Source organism: Schistocerca nitens, chromosome 1, assembly GCF_023898315.1.
Source record: "Schistocerca nitens isolate TAMUIC-IGC-003100 chromosome 1, iqSchNite1.1, whole genome shotgun sequence".
In the NCBI taxonomy this organism is placed as follows: domain Eukaryota; kingdom Metazoa; phylum Arthropoda; class Insecta; order Orthoptera; family Acrididae; genus Schistocerca; species Schistocerca nitens.
The window spans coordinates 764,507,455-764,526,297 of NC_064614.1; the positions used below are offsets into that span (position 1 = coordinate 764,507,455).

The window sequence follows — 18,843 nt, forward strand, 5'->3', positions numbered from 1 at the left end:
AGTTATCTTTTTTCTTGAAATATACGAAATTTTCATAACCAAAACAGTTTCCTACATGTGAACTAAGAGACACAATGCTTTGTGTAGCGGAAGTGGCAGTGCTGTGGGAGCCGACAATGCCAGGCTCCATAGGCGTGTTGTGATGCAAACAGTCGATTCCGTTTGCTATCAAGCTCCAAGTAACTTGAACAGGGCTGCAGAGACTGAGCTGAAGCTCGGGTTGCTGAACGAACTGGATCGCGTACTTTTCAAAGCAACCATAGCGATGTTTGTCTTAAACGAATCTGGTTATGAACAGCAGGACGGGGATTCGAACTGCACGCGAATTCAGTGTTTCATCACTGCACTAAGTCTCTCTGTGGACAAAGCAGAAATTCTCAATTGTAAATGAGGCTTATTAATCAGGATATTACCGCTTGTCAATAGAGGAATGACTCCAGTCGAATGATTTATAGCAAGTAGCTTTGCTGAATGCACTGGCTACAATATCACACTTTAATTAAGTTGTCGATGCGAAAGTCAGAGCTTAGTCTCTCTTTCGTCAGAATGTGAGTTGTCAGCTGACATTAATGATGTTGGTACAACGAGGCTCACCACTCCACCATAACGCACCGATCTGTCAACTCAGTGCCATACGTGTATCAGAGACTGCATGGCTCAGTCCCCGATGTAAAACACGCCTGCCAGTTGCAGTGACAATTTCGAAACTCTCGGGTTCTCGATTCCAGACTCTAGTTTTTTGTTTTTGTTTTTTAGACTTGTCTGATGCGTCCCGCCACGAATTCCTCTAGACTATCGCTAGCTTATTTACAGGAACAGTCTCTTCGAATGCCTAACGATATCCACACTTAAAATCTGCACATCAGCGTCTGACTTACTAATGATGATCAGTGACTAGGAAAGGTGATTCCACTGGCCTTTTTTTTCATAGTTCGAGCGGTGTGGTCAACATGCTCATAATGTTGCCAAATAACTGATAATCTAATGATATGTATAAATGATACTTACTACGTGATCAATCGTGGATTGTGTAAGTAGCCAATGCGCCTGATTATCCATATTGCGTCGTTGTTTTTGCATCGTGAGTATCTCAGCTTTTGCGGCCTCATTGTTTCTATTACACCGATGCAATCTGGGGCTGCGCGATCTGTAATTATAAGTCTCTTTCTGATGTAAGACCAAATCTCGGTTTCACAGGCGAATCTGTCAATTAACATATCGACGAAACATGTTTCACCAGCAAAAGTTGTTCTGTGGTGGATGTTCTATAATTTTTCGATAGTAGCCATTTTTTTCGTTCACGATCATGTACCATAAGGCTTTAACGTTAGACGACAGACCACTGCTATGTAATTCCAAGGTTCTCGCTGTATGGGGGTAATACGTAATCTGGGGCTGCGCGATCTGTAATTATAAGTCTCTTTCTGATGTAAGACCAAATCTCGGTTTCACAGGCGAATCTGTCAATTAACATATCGACGAAACATGTTTCACCAGCAAAAGTTGTTCTGTGGTGGATGTTCTATAATTTTTCGATAGTAGCCATTTTTTTCGTTCACGATCATGTACCATAAGGCTTTAACGTTAGACGACAGACCACTGCTATGTAATTCCAAGGTTCTCGCTGTATGGGGGTAATACGTAACGTCACAAACTGATTCCAGGTATATTAGAAATCGTTTTTGGTCAAATGTTTGATCGTAGCGAAAGCATGACACTCTAGAAATTACGCAATGGATTTTCGTTCGAGTTCTCGTAACCACAGGAAGTGTGGGAATTGGACAAATGGAGCATCAGCGTGAGGTGTAGTTTTACAAAGAGAGATTTTATTGCTTGAAAATAGTAAGGGCAATTCAGAAAAACCTAGTTGGTGATTAGAGGGAAAATTTTTGCCCAAGCTTTCATAACTAAGCTAACAGTGGGAAATGGACAAACGGTGTATCAAACTTACCAGCGTGAGGTGTAGTTTAGCAAAAAAGTATTTAACTGCTTGAAAGTAATCAGGATAATAGAAACCCTTAATTAGTGATTTGAGGGAAAACTGAAATATTTCACGAGCAGCTGCTACTAGTTATTTAGATGACGTGCAAGAAATTCACCTCTTCAAGACTTAGGTTTTTTGCGCATAAAAAGATGCATTGGTGCAGAAAATGTGGAACTATTTTCTTTCGTGTTGAAAAAATAAAATAAATATCAAATTACGGCTCTCATCGAAACTTCTTAGCTTTCTCTTGATCTATTAATAATCATAAAATACCGATCGATGTTCAAATATTTTATATTTGATGGTTCCTGAACAAAATATGAAAAAAATAGGAAATGGGACAAATGTTTTGTGAAATGATTTGTGTACAACTAAGAAATAAAACAGATTAGAGAAGCGTTTGACGTGAAAATTAGGTGGGCTGATAAGGTAAGGAATAGGCAGGTTCTCTGGAGCATCGGCGAGGAAAGGAATATGCGGAAAACGCTGACAAGAAGAAGGGACCGGATGATAGGACACCTGTTAAGACGTCGGGGAATACCTTCCATTGTACTAGACGGAGCTGTAGGGCTTAAAAACTGTAGGGGAAAACAGAGATCGGAGTAGTTCCAGCAAATAACTGAGGACGTAGGCTGCAAGTGCTACTCTGAGATGAAGAGGCTGGCACAGGAGAGGAATTCGTGGCGGGCCGCATCAAACCAATCAGAAGACTGATGACTCAAAATAAATAAATAAATAAATAAAATGATCCTCGAAATCTTGTACAGAAAATTCAGGCACGTCAAATGTAAATATTTCTCTAACCTGTTTTATTTCTTACTTTTAGACAAATCATTTCACCAAACGCTAGAGCTTTCGCTTCTCCATTTTTATTACGATACTGGTACGGCAAGAGTCGCAAACGGTAGCAGGAGTGAGCGCTAGTGGCGCCAGCTGCAGCCGAGGCTCTAGCGCAGCGACCCTGAGGTGGGCGTGTCGGCCTTGGCAGTGATCTCCGCAGCTGCAGCTGCAGCCGTAGCCGCGGGCGCAGCCGGGTGAAAGCCCGCCGCCACCGCCGCCGCCCACGCTGGCCGCCCCACATAGCTATCTGCACTCACCCCAGCGCTCTCGGGGCTGCCAGCAGCTGCTCGAAGAACATCCACCGCCCCACATCAGCTCCCGATACTTTGAGGGAGTTATTCCCTCATCTCGGTCTGACAGCTAACAATCTTCCATACATTACTTTCACCGACTACTTTGCGTCTGATAACTGCTAGTGCTACGACCGCAAGTGAGTAGGTATTGTGGACATGTGTAGACCTCAGACATCCAACGACAATCCCGATAGTCTCATTCAAAGCATCTTCTACTTGGTAGGAATGCCAAGGCGCTTTCCATACTGGTGGCGTATATTCTCCAGCTGCGAAACAGAACTTCAAGCTGCGCTCCTCATGCTGATCCACCAAGTTTACGTGTAATATTGCTTCTTGCAAGTACATATTTTTCCTTTAACCTCAATGCAGTGTTTTTTAAATGACAGTGTGCTGTCTAGGCTGACTCCCATGTACCGGGTGATCAAAAAGTCAGTATAAATTTGAACACTTAATAAACCACGGAATAATGTAGATAGGTAAAAATTGACACACATGTTTGGAATGACATGGGGTTTTATTAGAACAAAAAAAAATTCACAAAATGTCCGACAGATCGCGCTGGACAGCAAAACGTCAGTGACTGCGCATGACAATCGTGTATAAAAGGAGCTGTAATGAGAGAGAGAATCAGATGCGCCAGCAGTCGCATGTTGACGTTACCTGAAAAGGCGCTTTTAGTGAAGCTGTATTATCAGAATGGGGAATCTGCTAGTTCAGCGTTACGATCCTATCGCCATAGGAAGGGGATTCGAACGGGTAAAGGTCCGTTGACAATGCAGATGTGGCGAGAATGGTTTCGAAGTTCGAAGCCACCGGTTGTTTAGACGATAGACCCCGTAGTGGCCGACCGAGCACGAAGTGTAATGCTGCTCAGACAGTTCAGGAAGAAATGGAGACTGTAGTGGGTTCGTCTGTGCACGGGGAAGTCAGCGCTCGTGTAGTCGCACGTCGCACCGGCATTCCATAGACTACTGTTTGGTTGGCACTTAGGCGTACCCTCCGATGTTATCCGTACAAAATTCATCGGCATCATGAACTGTTACCTGGCGATTTAGTGAAGCGGAGGGCATCTGCGGTGTGGGCGTTTCAAAAGGTGGTGGAAGATGACGATTGGTTGAGTAACGTGTTGTGGACCGACGAAGCTCATTTCACGCTCCGAGGGTTCATTTCACACTCCGAGGGTCTGTCAACGCCCACAACTGCAGAAGTTGGGCTACCGAAAATTCTGGAAATGTCGTGGAAACTCCATTGCACGACGAGAAAGTCACGGTATGGGTTGGATTTACCACATATACCGTTATCGGGCCTTTTTTCTTCGAGGAAATGCGAGATTCTGGTTTTGTAACTGCTACCATGACGGGTGAGAGGTACGCCGATATGTTACAGAATCGCATCATCCCCAGCCTGACTGATAAACACCTGCTGGAACGTACGATGTTTATGCAAGATGGCGCTCCACCCCATATTGCTAGACGCGTGAAAGATCTCTTGCGCGCATCGTTTGGTGATGATTGTGTGCTCAGCCGCCACTTTCGTCATGCTTGGCCTCCCAGGTCCCCAGATCTCAGTCCGTGCGATTATTGGCTTTGGGGTTACCTGAAGTCGCAAGTGTATGGTGATCGACCGACATCTCTAGGGATGCTGAAAGACAACATCCGACGCCAATGCCTCACCATAACTCCGGACATGCTTTACAGTGCTGTTCACAACATTATTCCTCGACTACAGCTCGTGTTGAGGAAATGGTAGACATATTGAGCATTTCCTGTAAAGAACATCATCTTTGCTTTGTCTTACTTTGTTGTGCTAATTATTGCTATTCTGATCAGATGAAGCGCCATGTCTCGGACATTTTTTGAACTTTTGTATTTTTTGGTTCTAATTAAACCCCATGTCATTCCAAGTATGTGTGTCAATTTGTACCTCTCTATCTACATTATTCCGTGATTTATTCAGTTTTCAAATTTATACTGACTTTTTGATCACCCGGTATTTTGGGTTGGTGCAATGGTCTTGTCTTACCCTCGTCGTTCTGTTTCCAACTGTCTTGTGGCTTCTCCACTACTTAGATGGATTCTGCACACTTGGGTTTTTCCTAGCTTAGGCTGCAGATAATTTTCCTCATAGAAGAATTTAGATGTGAGTGCTATGAAGTCTTTTCTGAAAGTATTTGTCTGGAGTGTAGTGAGCCATATAGAGAAGTGAAACATGGACGATAAACGGTTTAGATAAAAGGCAACAGAGAACGCTGAAGATTAGATAAGTAGATCACTTAACTAATTAGGCCGCGCGGTATTAGCCGAACGGTCTAGGGCGCTGCAGTCATGGACTGTGCGGCTGGTCCCGGCGGAGGTTCGAGTCCTCCCTCGGGCATGGGTGTGTGTGTTTGTCCTTAGGATAATTTAGGTTACGTAGTGTGTAAGCTTAGGGACTGATGACCTTAGCAGTTGAGTCCCGTAAGATATCACACACGCATTTCAACTAATTAGGAAGTACTAAATAGAAATGGGGAGAAAAGAAAGTTGTGGCACAACCTGGTTAGAAGAAGGGATCGGTGGATAGGACACACTCTAAGGCATCAAGATAAAAATTGTAGAGGGAGACCAAGAGATGAATACAGAAAGCAGATTCAGAAGAACGTAAATTGTGTTAGTATTCTGAAATGAAGTGCCTTGCAAAGGATGCAGCAGCAGGAGAACTGCATCAAACCAGTCTTTGGACTGAGGACCATAACAACAATAGTTCCCCAAAGTTTTGAAGTTTCCGTCAGTTTTCTTTCAGTCTCTTTAAAAGTTCGTCCTTGTATAGTAACAGCGCTGTTGTCTGCATATATGAATCTTTTTACTTCGCCGCGCTGGGTAGCCGTGCCGTCTAGGGCGTCTTCTCACGGTTCGTGCGGCTCCCCCCGTCGGAGGTTCGAGTCCTCCCTCGGGCATGGGTGTGTGTGTTGTCCTTAGCGTAAGTTAGTTTATGTTAGATTAAGTAGTGCTTAAGCCTAGGGACCGATGACTTCAGCAGTTTGGTCCCATACTCCCTACCACAAATTTCCAAAAAAATTTTACTTCTGGCTGGTGTGGCACATGTAGTACAGAATAAGGGGAAAAACGCTCCCTTGTAGTAATCCTTTTTTTGGTTTTCCCATCTACTTTTCTTTCCTTGGAAAATTACGTAGAATCTTCGTTTCTTCAGCATGCCCCTTAACATGTAAGTCAGTCGAATGTCCTTTGATATTTCATAGCCTTTCGTGACGAGTCGTGGTGATATACTATATCGTATGCAGCAGAAAGGTCAACAAAGGCAGCAGAATTTAATAAGTTTCTTTCGAAATCGTATTCATTGTGTTGATTCAGGTTTAGTACTTGATTACAACACGAATTCAAGTGGTTCAAATGGCTCTGAGTATTATGGGACTTAACATCTGAGGTCATCAGTCCCCTAGAACTTAGAACTACTTAAACCTAACTAAACTAAGGACATCACACACATCCATGCCCGTCCCTAGTCTATCACCGGCTTGTTCAAGGATAAGTTTTGTACTGATCTTGGTTGCTATTCTTGACAGACTTCATTCTTTCAAGTAGCTTTTTTAAGTAGCAGGTTAAGGAAACAGAACAGAAATTTTTCGGTTCAGTAATGCTACTGCTTGTGTTTTCCTGACAGTTTAGGAACCAGAAATGTTTCCAAACATTTGTTCATAGTCCTCATCATTCATTAGTTTATCGACCAACTGCTTTATTTGTTCAGTTCGTGTGTTCAAGATCCACTGCTTTATCTTATTTCAATTCTCACACTGCTCTTCCCAGTTCTTCAGGTGAAAGTGGAGTTTCTCGAAATTCGGTCTCTCCTTCTGTGTTTCGTTTCAGATTCAGTCTACTGGCCTTCTATCTTGTCTTTGTGAGCAATCTGGTTCGGAGTAACGTTGGTGCGCAACGGCGGACTCGTACGATTGTTGCTAAGACTTTTATCAGCTTCCACGCTCTTCGGCTATTCTGTTTGATGTTCATAACATTTTTCACTTCTTTGTCCAGCTACGTTTCAGAATAGTTTTTCTCCCGTTTCAGCTGTGTGTTGGTAAAGGATCTGCCGTTGTACTATCTACGATAATCGTTCACAAGCGCTCGTCAGCCTGAGTCAAGGCCAGATATAAATTGTGTCCTGCGTCCACTTGGAATATGACTCCTTCATATTTTCTTCAACTTTGACAAATTCTTTGTAGTTTTTTTTCCTGTCTCTTTGTTTTCATCTTCGAGAGCCAGTTCTTCTCTGAAAGCCTTCCATTTGTTTTCTTGGAGTTAAAACGGCGTTTGAAGGGCACTTACTAATCGCACAACCCTAGAGGCTACACGCTGCTTTTGTAATATGATCAGCAATGTTCTCAATAATGAAGAAATTCTCAGGATTGTACTCTCTTTACCACCTGGCTCCATTAAATGATGGTCTTAGTTTTGGGTCGAAAATAAGCTTCACCCCTCTCTTTCGATCCAACTTCTAGTTCTTCCTCATTTTTATCAGCTGAGTTTTGTCCCCATTCTACACTCTGACAGTTAAAATCTCCAGTACAGTCTTGAAGTTTTTGTTATGACAGTTACTTGGCTTCTGGAAGGTAAAATACGCATTAGGTGTCTTGTACACCGCTGTAATACTACACGTTCGTAGCTCAGTTATTAAAATTTCAATGTTGTTTGTGTCCTTGATGCTCGATGACGTAATTCCTTTATCTGGTCTTACAAAGATAGCTATACCATGTTGTTCATTAGGGCGTTCTAATTCTATCTTCATCCTTTCAGTTTTTATTCTTCGGCTCTTTAGTCCTCTGTATGCTTCTTGCAATTGTAAAACGCCCCAGGAATGTTGCTTGAACTTGCCTGATAGTAAAATTTCTTTTTCTCTTGACATTCATTTAGTCACAGTTTTTTGTCTTAATGTTTCTCAGATGTTTCTGGGTGGTGGAAGGATCAGCCGTTGAAACTAGTCCATCGTTTCTAGGATACTCCCAATTGTGTTCTCTATACAGCAATCATTCGTGGAGGCTTCTTCCATGTACCCGCGGTAGTACTGGAATGCTAATCATTTACATATTCAGATATGTAGTACACTGCAAGGCAAACTTATGTTCATTGCGTACCATCTTCGTGCTGTTGCAATTTTAATGACTAGCAGAATGCTAACCAGACACTGACAACAGCTGCTGCGTGAACGTAATATAATGGGGCCGATACTACGCAGCACCAACAGACTTCAGTGTCACGTTTAGCAAACATGTTGACTATTTTTCAAAATACAACACTGCGAACAGTGATGTGTGTTGCAACTCTGCACGTCTTCTTTCCAGTAACTGTCGAAAACCTGCGAGAAAGCTCATTGTTCTATTAAGAAAGCCTCAGTTGTTTCTGTATCACGATACTTTTACTTATACTGGCCACAAAAACCGCAGCCCGTTCTTGGCCTCACTCATTCCAGCCTTCCACACTTTCCAGTCATCTGCATCTTCATCTCCCAGACCCAGTGTCTGCATGACTCCCATGGTATTATCCTTCCATCTCATTCCCGGCCGTCCCAGTGGTCTCTTTCCTTGAACTTCTCCATCCATTACAGCCTTTATTACCGTGTTCTCCCCTCTCCTCCTCACGTGTCCACACCATCGTAGTCTGTTAATATTCACACTCGGTACGACATCAGGCAGTGTGTATAATTGTCTGAGTTCTCTGTTTGTCCTTATTCTCTACTGTTCATTTTCTTTCATTCTTCTTTCCATATATTTTAATCAGTACTTTATTTTCAAAAGTGATGAGTTTTTTTTCTGTTTTCCTTGTCAGGGTCCATGTCTCACTTGCACAGCACACTATTGGCTTGATGATGGTCTGATATATTCTTATTTTTGCCTGCCTAGATAGTAACTTCGATCTTATGATGTTGTACATTAGACGTCTTCCCCCAGCTTGAATACTTGTTACTATTTCCTGTTCTATAACGTTTTGTTGGTTAATGTTGACACCAAGGTACGTGAATGTGTTTGTCTTCTATATTTTTGAGTTCCGATTTTTAGACGGTTTGGTCCTAAATGAGCTCTTCTTCCTACTACCATGAACTTTGTTGTACTTTCATTTATAGTTAGACCTACTTTCTTAGCTTCTTCCATTAGCACAGTCCCATTTTCCCCAGTTCTTCCATGTTCTTTCCTATCAGCACAATATCATCTTCAAAAGCCAGGACAATTATCTTTTTTCCTGCGGTGACTCCTGCACTTTCATATGTTACTCTCCTCAGGGTGTTGTTGAGGCCTAATTGAACAGGGTTGGTGATATAATATCTCCCTGTTTCACTCCTGTTTTTTCTTCAAATAATTCTGAGAATTCCCCCTGTACTTTCACTCTACACTTTGATTCCATCACACACATTTTAGTTAACTCTATCAGCTTGTCAGGTATCCCATACCATGCCATTATCCTCCACATTTCCTCTCTTACTGTGCTGTCATATGCTTTGTCGAAATCAATAAACAGGCAAAAGGTATCATGATTGTGCTCCCAGTTCTTATCTAATATTTGTCTTAGTGTGAACATTTGGCCGATTGTCGATTCACCTTTTCTGAACCCTGTTTGTGCTGTGTCTAATATTTCCTCAATGTATGGGTTGAGCCTGATCAGTATAATTCTTGATATTAGTTTATAGCATGTGCATAGGAGAGATATCCCTCTGTAGTTCAGTGTCAGCATTTTGTCTCCTTTCTTGTATACGGGACATACAGCAGCAGTTTTCCATTCCTCCGGCATTATTTCTTTTCGCCATACCTTTTTTATCAGTTCGGCTAACCATTTATGTATCTTCTCTCCCCATTCTTTGAAGAGCTCTACTGATATCACGTCTATTCCAGGAGCCTTCCCATTTTTTAGTCTTTATTGTCTCCTTCACCTCCATCAAAGTTGGTTCTTCGAATAAAGGTTGCACCTTCTGATTGTTTTCTGCCTTGTTTTTATTGTTGTAGGTAACTAACGGGTTGTTCAGCAGTTCTTTGAAGTATTTCCTCCAGTTCTCTAAATTTCCTTCATTCGTAGTGATCAATGTTCCATTCTCGTCTTTCATTATCACAGCCTTACTTCTGTACTGTTTTCTACAGCTATTCATTGTCCTTTAAAACTGTTCACTGTTGTTCTGGTTATAGTCCTCCTCAGCCTTCTCTATCTGTTTATGAAAGTTCTTTTCTCTCGCCTTATTATACTCTTCATTTCTCTCGTGGCTCTCCTGTATGTTGTTTGGTTTTCATGGTTGTTATTGTTCATCACTGCCTGTCTGGCGCACTTCCTGCCCTGTACCGCTTTTCTACATGTTCCATTGAACCATGATTTGCCCTTTATATTGCTATTATTATTATCTCCTAGTAGTTCATGCGCTGTCTCCCTCATAAATGTTGTCATCTTCTTCCATTTTGTGTTGATACCTTCATCTTCTTTTCTACTGATGTCATTCTCTAATTCAACGAATCTATTTTTAAGCTTAATCTTAAACTGTTTATTGACCTCCTCCCTTTTAGCCTATTCAATCTACTCTTTGGGTTCTTTTACCACTGTTGTTCTTAGCTGGTGGTTTTAGTAATGATTGTTTCATCTTTATTAGCACAAGATAATGGTCTGATCCTATCTCGTCCCATCTCATTGTCTTAATATCTGTTATTGCCTTTTTATGTTTTTTCTCTATCAAAACATGGTCTATCTGGTTCCTAGTTAATCCATCCGGTGAGGCCCTTGTTGGTTTATATTTGTCTTTATGGGGGAATGAGGTACTTGATATTTTCATGTTTCTAGCTGTGGCGAAGTTGACAAGCCTTATACCATTATCATTTGATTCAGTGTGAAGGCTGAACATGCCTATATATGAATACCATTGCTGTTCTTGTCCTATTTTGGCATTTAAGTCCCCCAGCACAATTTTGATGTCGTACGTTGTAATCTGGAGTACATCTGGCGTAAGGTGTCATATAATTCGTCTTTTATGCCTTCCTCCTTGTCCTCAGTTGGGGCATGGACACTTATTAATGAGATATTTCTATATTTCCCTTTGATTCTGATGTAGCATATTCTTTCATTGACATTTCCTAGTGTCATCACATTGTCCATTATTTTATTATGTACCGCAAATCCTATCCCAAATATGTGGCGACCATGCTTGTTTCCGCCGTATATGAACGTGTAGTTTTTCTCTCTGTGCATACCTTGTCCAGGCCATCTTATCTCCTGTAGGGCTGTAATATCAATCTTTTACTGTGTTAGTTCTTCATTAAGTATCTTTGTCTGTTCTGCAGCGTACAGTGTTTTTACGATCCATGTAGCTGTTCGTAGTCCTTTATTCATAAGCTTGGGTCGTTTTCCGTTAGATCCATTCCAATCCGAGGCCGAGTGTGAGTGCGTAGGAACCCATCAGTTTTTTACAATGTTGGATGGTTAGCCCAACGATTAACCCCTGCTACTTTATCCGGGCTTGGGACCGGCTGGAAGGCTAGTTTTCTTCCAGGCGTGGTTTTGTATCATGATAGGCAAAAAAAGTTAAATGTTAGACATGTACCATTTCGCGCTGTCCCCTGTCTTTTCGCGCTGTCGCCTCGTTTCGGTGGCTTGGATCTGTTGTGCAGTATTAAATGTGTACATGTTGCATGGAAGGGCCCGTATATTTCACCACATTATATGTTCAAACCCGCGTCCGGCCATCCAGATTTAGATTTTCCGTTATTTCCCTAAACCACTCCAGACAAATTCCGGGATGGTTTCTTTGAAAAGGGCACGGCTGATTTCTTTCTCGTTCTTTGACACAGCCCGAGCTTGTATTCCTTCTCTAATGTCCTCGATGTTGAAGGGACGTTAAACCCAATCTTCCTTACTTTCTTCATTCACCGCCTTATCTTCTCGCTGCGTTAGTAAGGGATGCTGCTCCTGGTACTAGTAGCCATGCAAACGACATTATACTACATTATCAAGCACACATGGTAGATGTTGTGTATATTTGGCCAGCCTTGCCTGTTAGTTACAAGAGCGGCCTCCTCAGATCAGGCTCCTAAGGGGTGACGAAGGTCTTGCTGAAACGTCACACGCCGTCCTTCAGTAGATTGCTTTCGACAGAGACCAAGTTACGTAAATATCTTCGTATTCCCGCACGTCAGAGCCACTTCACTCATGTTCTGTTGTTCTACACATTGACGCTCATCGACAGAACGAATAACTTACGAGCTTCCCATTGAACTCTAATCTTCCTTCTTATCTATGTGTTTCCAAAGTGCAAACAGCTTTTTCGCAAGTACCTACTTGTTCTGTAATTTGAAATCGCCTTCTGCCAATCAGTATCGAGGAAATATTTTAAATTACATAAATAGTTTACTACAGGCATTGAGGATAGAGCCTTGAAATTGAAACGATAAACTAGAAAAGTTATTTATTTGGAAGACATTCTGCATAGGCTCTGAGATTGTCTGTTCTACAGAAATCCTCTGACACATGATGTGAATGGTTTATTTCTGGATTTCTTACAACAGCGGACATACGTACCTGAGTGTGTCGCTATCGGATTTAAAATAAATATTTCGTAAAGTCTGCTGTTGCCTGGAAAACAAAGGTTTTCTTAATTCTTATGGAAGCCTGCGCACCTTTACAGGTTTATACAATTGAACTGTAGCAAGCGACTAAACATTCAGGTGTACGTAATGATTCGTGTGACACCTGGATCATTCCTATGTATTGAGTTAGTCTCGTGAAATTCAAAGCAGAGCGCTAACATTAATTTTTTGACTGTGGTAAAATTCATTTAAGCAAGGGATTTTTAGTGAAGATGAGTTACGAGCGTTCTATAACGGCACGACCTGAAAGTTCCATGATTCGCTATTTCCCGGTACAGGTAGAAAGTCCGCAGTTACTTGTAACCAGTAATCATGGTCGGTGAATGTGCGCAGCGCGCGAGCCGCATTTATCCTTGCAACATCTATTCGTGAGGCCGTGACGCGAGGTTGAGAACTTGTCTCTAGGTCAGGAACAACTCGTTCTCGTGTCCCATTTGAGGAATAGTTGCTGACGGTGTTAAGTAGCCGTAACGCCAAGAGCACATTCGCTCTAACAATTAACAAGAAGAGTTTTCGCTCGTCGTGAAGAACACAACCAGATAACCGCGACATTTTAGACTACTTTCAAAAATAAGCAGACCAATACAGCGCATAATAAATACATCGCACCTGAAAGCCTGCATCTCGAGCGCTGTTAACCCCGTGCTCCACAAGTAGACGAAACACAGGGTGTACGGACTAGAAATATACAAAAACATTTGTTTATATACTGAGGTGACAAAAGTCATGGAATAGCGATACACATCTATAGTAATGGCGGTAGTATGGCGTTCTAAAAATATAAAAGGGTAGTGCATTGGTGGAGCTGTCATTCGTATTCATATGGTTCATGTGAAAAGGTTTCCGACTGATTATGGCCGCAGGACGGGAATTAACAGACTTTGAACGCGGAATGATAGTTGGAGCTAGACGCATAAAGCATTCCATTTCTAAAATCGTTGGGGAGTTCAATTTTCCGGGATCCACAGTATCAAGAGCGTGCCGAGAATAGCAAAATTCAGGCATTACCTCTCACCATATAGAACGTAGTGGCCGACGGCCTTCACTTAACGACCGAGAGCAGTGGCCTTTGCGTATAGTTGTCAGTGCTAATAGACAAGCAACACTGCATGAAATAACCGCACTAATCAATGTGGGACGTACGATGAACATATCCGTTACAGTGCGACGAAATTTTGCGTTAATGGGCTAAGACAGCAGACAATCGACGCGAGTGTCTTTTGTAACAGCACGACATCGCCTGCAGCGCCCTTCCTGAGCTCGTGACCATATCGGTTGGACCCTAGACGTCTGGGATACCGTGGCCTTGTCAGAGGTGTCCCGACTTCAGTTGGTAAATGCTCGAGTGTGGTGCAGATCCCCACGAAACCATGGAGCTAAGTTGTCAATAAGGCACTGTGAAAGCTGGTGGTGGCTGCATGATGGCGTGAGTAACGTGTATATGGAATGGATTGGGTCCTCTGGTCCAATTGAACCGACCACTGGCTGGAAATGGTTATGTTCGGCTACTTGCAGAACATTTGCAGCTATTCATGGAGTTCAATTTTTATAGATGAGAAAGCGCCCTCTTACCAGGCCACAGCCGTTCGCGATTCGTTTGAAGGACGTTCTGAACAATTCGGGCGAATGATTTGGCCACCCAGCTCGCCCGACGTGAATACTATAGAGCGTTTATTAGACATAATCGAAAGGTCATTTCGTGCACCAAAACATGCACCGCAACACTTTCGCAATTAAGGGCGGCTGTAGAGGCTCGTTCGACATCATTTCGATAAAAGAGGCATTCAAATTATCTATGGAGCTCGTGACTAACTAACTAACTGACTGGCAGCATGGCCCGGCACTTTTGCAGGGGACTTCCAACGACTTGTTGAGTCTACGCAACGTCGAGTTGGTGCACTACGCCGGGAAAAAGAAGGTCCGACACGATATTAGGAGGTATCCCATGAGTTTTATCACCTCATTGTATTTCAGTACCTATTAAGGCTTATAACTTTTTCCAATATTCTACAAAGGAGCTCAAACATTTTTATGCTGTGTTGATACAACGGGAGCACCGTTTGTAGCTCGACAGATATCGAAGCGGTACTCCAATTCTAATCTGTACTGTGGCACAGATCTCTTGTCTCAGATGTACCAGATGTTGAGTGATTATTACACGCCGATGTCGAATATAGGCGGTGGTCACGTTGATGTGACAGGAATGTGTTTTTCGTATACCTACAGTTTCACCCGTGTCAGTTTTCAGTACTAATTATGACACGCCAAATAAAAATTTTTGCACCTGGGCTCCTCTGGCGCCCCTGTCAGCAGTCAGTTGTCACTTGCGCCTTGACCCAGCTGTGTGTAATTACCTCCCGAACGTTAAAAAGAGGAGCAGGGTGCCTTGCAGCTGCGAAAACTGGCGCGCGCCTGCACGACCACTGACCGGCAACCAGAACAGCTGTTCTGCGTCAGGGAGTAGTGCGTGCACCAGGAGCTATAGGATTTCCACGCTTCCATGGTATGGCTTGAGAATATTCTTATTTTATAGCTCATTATTTTTTACCTCATAGAATTTTGGATTATCTGTCTTCCGTGATTTACTAACAAACTTTACATCATTGGCCACATCATAGTCTATAGGACGTCCGGAGTTGGTGAAGTAGTAACGTAGGTGAGATGTAAACATTCATATTTCAAGGGAGGAATGTAACCCATCTCGGGACAAAAGTTCAATTTTCGAAAAAAATATAATTTTGATATCTCCAGAGTTTTGTCTGTATCGTCTGCAAGTTTCGTGATTGTAGCTCAAGCGGAATATTTATAAATGACTTTTTACTCTAATGATGCAAACGCGCTGCAACGCAGCATGAATGTGACTAATCTACATATAAAATTTTTCATGTTTCATTTTCTGATCTCCCAGTTTTTCGGCACGTGGGTATACGTCTCTCAGGAAATAAAAGGAAAAAGGGTCTCAAATTTTCTGTGGCAGCTTACGCAGTCGTGACACAACTTATGAAGGCTTACGGTTTAGCACTTTATTTGCGGCTGTTACTGGTATTTATAATGATAATTTGGCGTACTTTTCGGTACTGAATATTGGCAGTTTCACATAAATGTTGTTTTTCATTATAGTTTTGAACTATGTTATTATCATCAAAGAACCATAGAAATATCTGCCGCAATTGATCTGTAATGTGTATTGATTCAAGGAAAAACTTTTTTAAAGTAACTGTACCATCATTGTTTTCTTTATGTAAGTTTCTGTACACGGGCTTATAACCACCTAGACAATGTGATGCGGTGATGGACGTGCGGCAGATGTTCACAAGGAGTAAGTTCCAGACCTTGTTGTACTATCCCAGTTAAGAGCATTCGACACTTCCCTAATATTACGGCCGTTTTTTCATCAGTGCCGATCTTCTCTAGCAGAAGTAAGCACATGCTCTGTTTACATGACACTGCTGTTAAGCTGCAAAAATTTTCTCGTATGTCTCAGTCGTGTCGCATCATAAACAGCATCTGTGGAGTGTAACCTGTAATTACGTTTTACTGTTGAGGTCTTAGTTGAAGTAAAGGTGTGACGCCTTTTGTTTCCTAGACCGTTACATTCTGTATCTCCTATGTAAGTGAGAAGCGGACTTCTCTGCAGTCTGCTAGTGTTATACGAAATATTTTTATATTCTTTTGGATATGTGAGGAAGTAGGAACAAAAGAATGTGAGAAAGTTCCGTCGTGTAGCCCAACAGATTTCTAATATGTAATTATTTCTCTTCGTTAACAGGTGAGATTGCTGTACTGACTGATACTGACGAAAAGCAGCCTGAGGTCGAAAGAAAGGTAGGAAGATGGTTCTACTGAATAACAAATACGTAAAATATTTTACTCAGCATCAAGAGATTTTATTCTGTAGTCGCGAATGAAACCACTGTGAATCTTTGCTCTAATATATTTACGTTGCTAACCAGTTGTAAACTTACAAGGCCATCAGAAGATATCAGCTGGCTATCTAAGAGGAGACTAAGGAGGCACTGACTTTGAAAATAACATATTATAACCGAAACGCGATTTTGATATAATCTGTAACGTAAGGTAATCTTTCGCATAAGAGTCACAGCAAGTGGAAAATTTTGAGCCTAAGCACCATATTATACACAGAAAAATGGACCAAAGCCCTGAGTAAGTCTGTTGCATGTTACACACAGAATGACACTTGCACGCAAAGAAGAATGACATCCGTAAAAGAGTCATAATGATGAAGACAAGTACCAATAAGAAATTTGTAGCTAGAGAGATAAATTTACAGAACAGTTGAGACAGGTACAGGGAACCATGCTTTATAGCGAGAAAAAAGTAAGAGAAAAGCAAACTGCAAAACAAACAGAATTTATTCCTGTTGTTTTACCACAATACCGAGTAAAGGATGTGGACGAACAGGAAAAAAAGCCACGACATGAATATTATGGAAAAGACATTGTGAGAAGTAGAACAGCTGCGATAAGTTGTGTACGATGCATTTTTATAAGTTGGAGCTGCATTTTTTAAATTTTAAGGTTTCGATGTTCATGTGATGTTATTTACGTAAATTTTGGATTGTATTTGATACCTGTGACGTTAAATACGCACGTTGTATGATATTTACTGGTAAATTTTTATGGTGAGAAAATAAAGCGTAAGTGTAAGCTTCGTTCGATGGAGTTGCGCTAAACTACTACTGTTATCTTCGAGGATAAAGTTCGTAACGGACACGTAAGTAGTAGTTTTAGAATAACATCCAATACGGAAAAGTTGTTGAAATGCGAACTGTGACTGGACTGCCGTGTCTTAAGCAGACCAAATACATCGTGATGAGTCGAGCCTCTGGCTACTTGACGAAAACAGTCCAAAAGACTTTTAAAAGATAGAGGTTGCAGAACAAAATGCTTAACAGTAAAGCGGATGGCGGCTCAAGGCTATGAATGCCGAATCCACGTAACGGGACTGTCCGAGGATGAAAAAAAGGTATAACTAATATGCAACTGAAAGAAACATCTGATACGGTGTGTAGCCTACGATTTGAATCATTGGTTGAAACTCGAATTTTGAGCCTCCTACTGAGCCCCTTACGAATACACAAAGTTGCATGAAGTGAAAATTTAAGGACAAAGCTTCTTAAGAAACAATTACTAGGTAGTCTACTCTAGTTTTACACAGAGTTCATTTTAGGAACGAAAAGCTTTTATTGCAATATCTAATGACTGTTACAGACCGTTAATTTACCATCTTTCAAGTACAGTTCCTACACTATTGTAACTGTTTAGAACGCTGTATTCAATAGTGGACAAACAGAAAAATGCCCTAGAGATATGCTAGCAGGTAAGGGAAAGAATCTTGTACCAAGACACGAATGAAATGGGCATTTTATTTTAATCGTAACGAAGAGCTTCTCAGTTTGGTTTGTTTTGTTAACAATAAATGACACAAGATTAGTAACAGAATGCATGCTGTAAGCAAACACATACTCCAAAGTGGACATGTTTTGTGGGCAATAGGTGCCTAAACTTCGGGAAAAGGACAAAATTTCTTAAAGTGTAAACAAGTGGCGTCTTAACTTGTGGTTACTGGGAAACTTAGTGTACGGAAAATATCAGATCCAGTATAAGCAGCAGAAATGTGTTATAGCCTAAAAATATGGATGCTAATAATTCTGTCTGTTTACTGCGGTGACTGCATGGTAGCAAGAAGCTGTAATTGTGTGAATACATCTATACAGGATATTTCAGAGATTCAGCCAGTTTCACAAAACAGTATGTTCTAGATGAAAGGCGATATCAACTTGAGGTGAATTTTGACTTACATATAGGAATAGTAAGTTTTTAATTTCAAAAGCATTCAATTTTAGAAGGAAATACCTGTTACATGCATGCAAATAGAAACTTGAGCTATTTTTTACAATAACATTTAGGATCAAAGTTTTCATTTTACTTTCACAAATATTCAATGTCCCCTGCACTGGCTAGGCGATATTCAGTCTCACCCACGCTTTTGCGAGCTTTCCTAGAGTTGCGCAAGGCTGTTGGTAGAGGATACATAGAAATGAAGTCTTTCACAATCACCCATAAAAAGAAGATATCGTGAGAACATACGAATTGAACGCCAGT

At 41.5% G+C, this 18,843-nt stretch overlaps 1 protein-coding gene across 6 annotated transcripts in view; it reads left to right on the plus strand.

The window, feature by feature from the left end:
- The window catches only part of LOC126261132 (sphingomyelin phosphodiesterase), a 410,193-nt gene that overhangs the window by 240,044 nt on the left and 151,306 nt on the right, over positions 1-18,843 (plus strand). The window contains exon 1 of one of the 6 annotated variants that reach the window (XM_049958513.1): positions 16,525-16,543. The exons of the other annotated variants lie outside the window; for them this stretch is intronic. The gene's annotated coding sequence lies outside the window, so the exon portion shown is untranslated. Of the gene's footprint in view, positions 1-16,524; positions 16,544-18,843 lie in introns of those variants that run through there. 6 annotated transcript variants of the gene reach the window in all.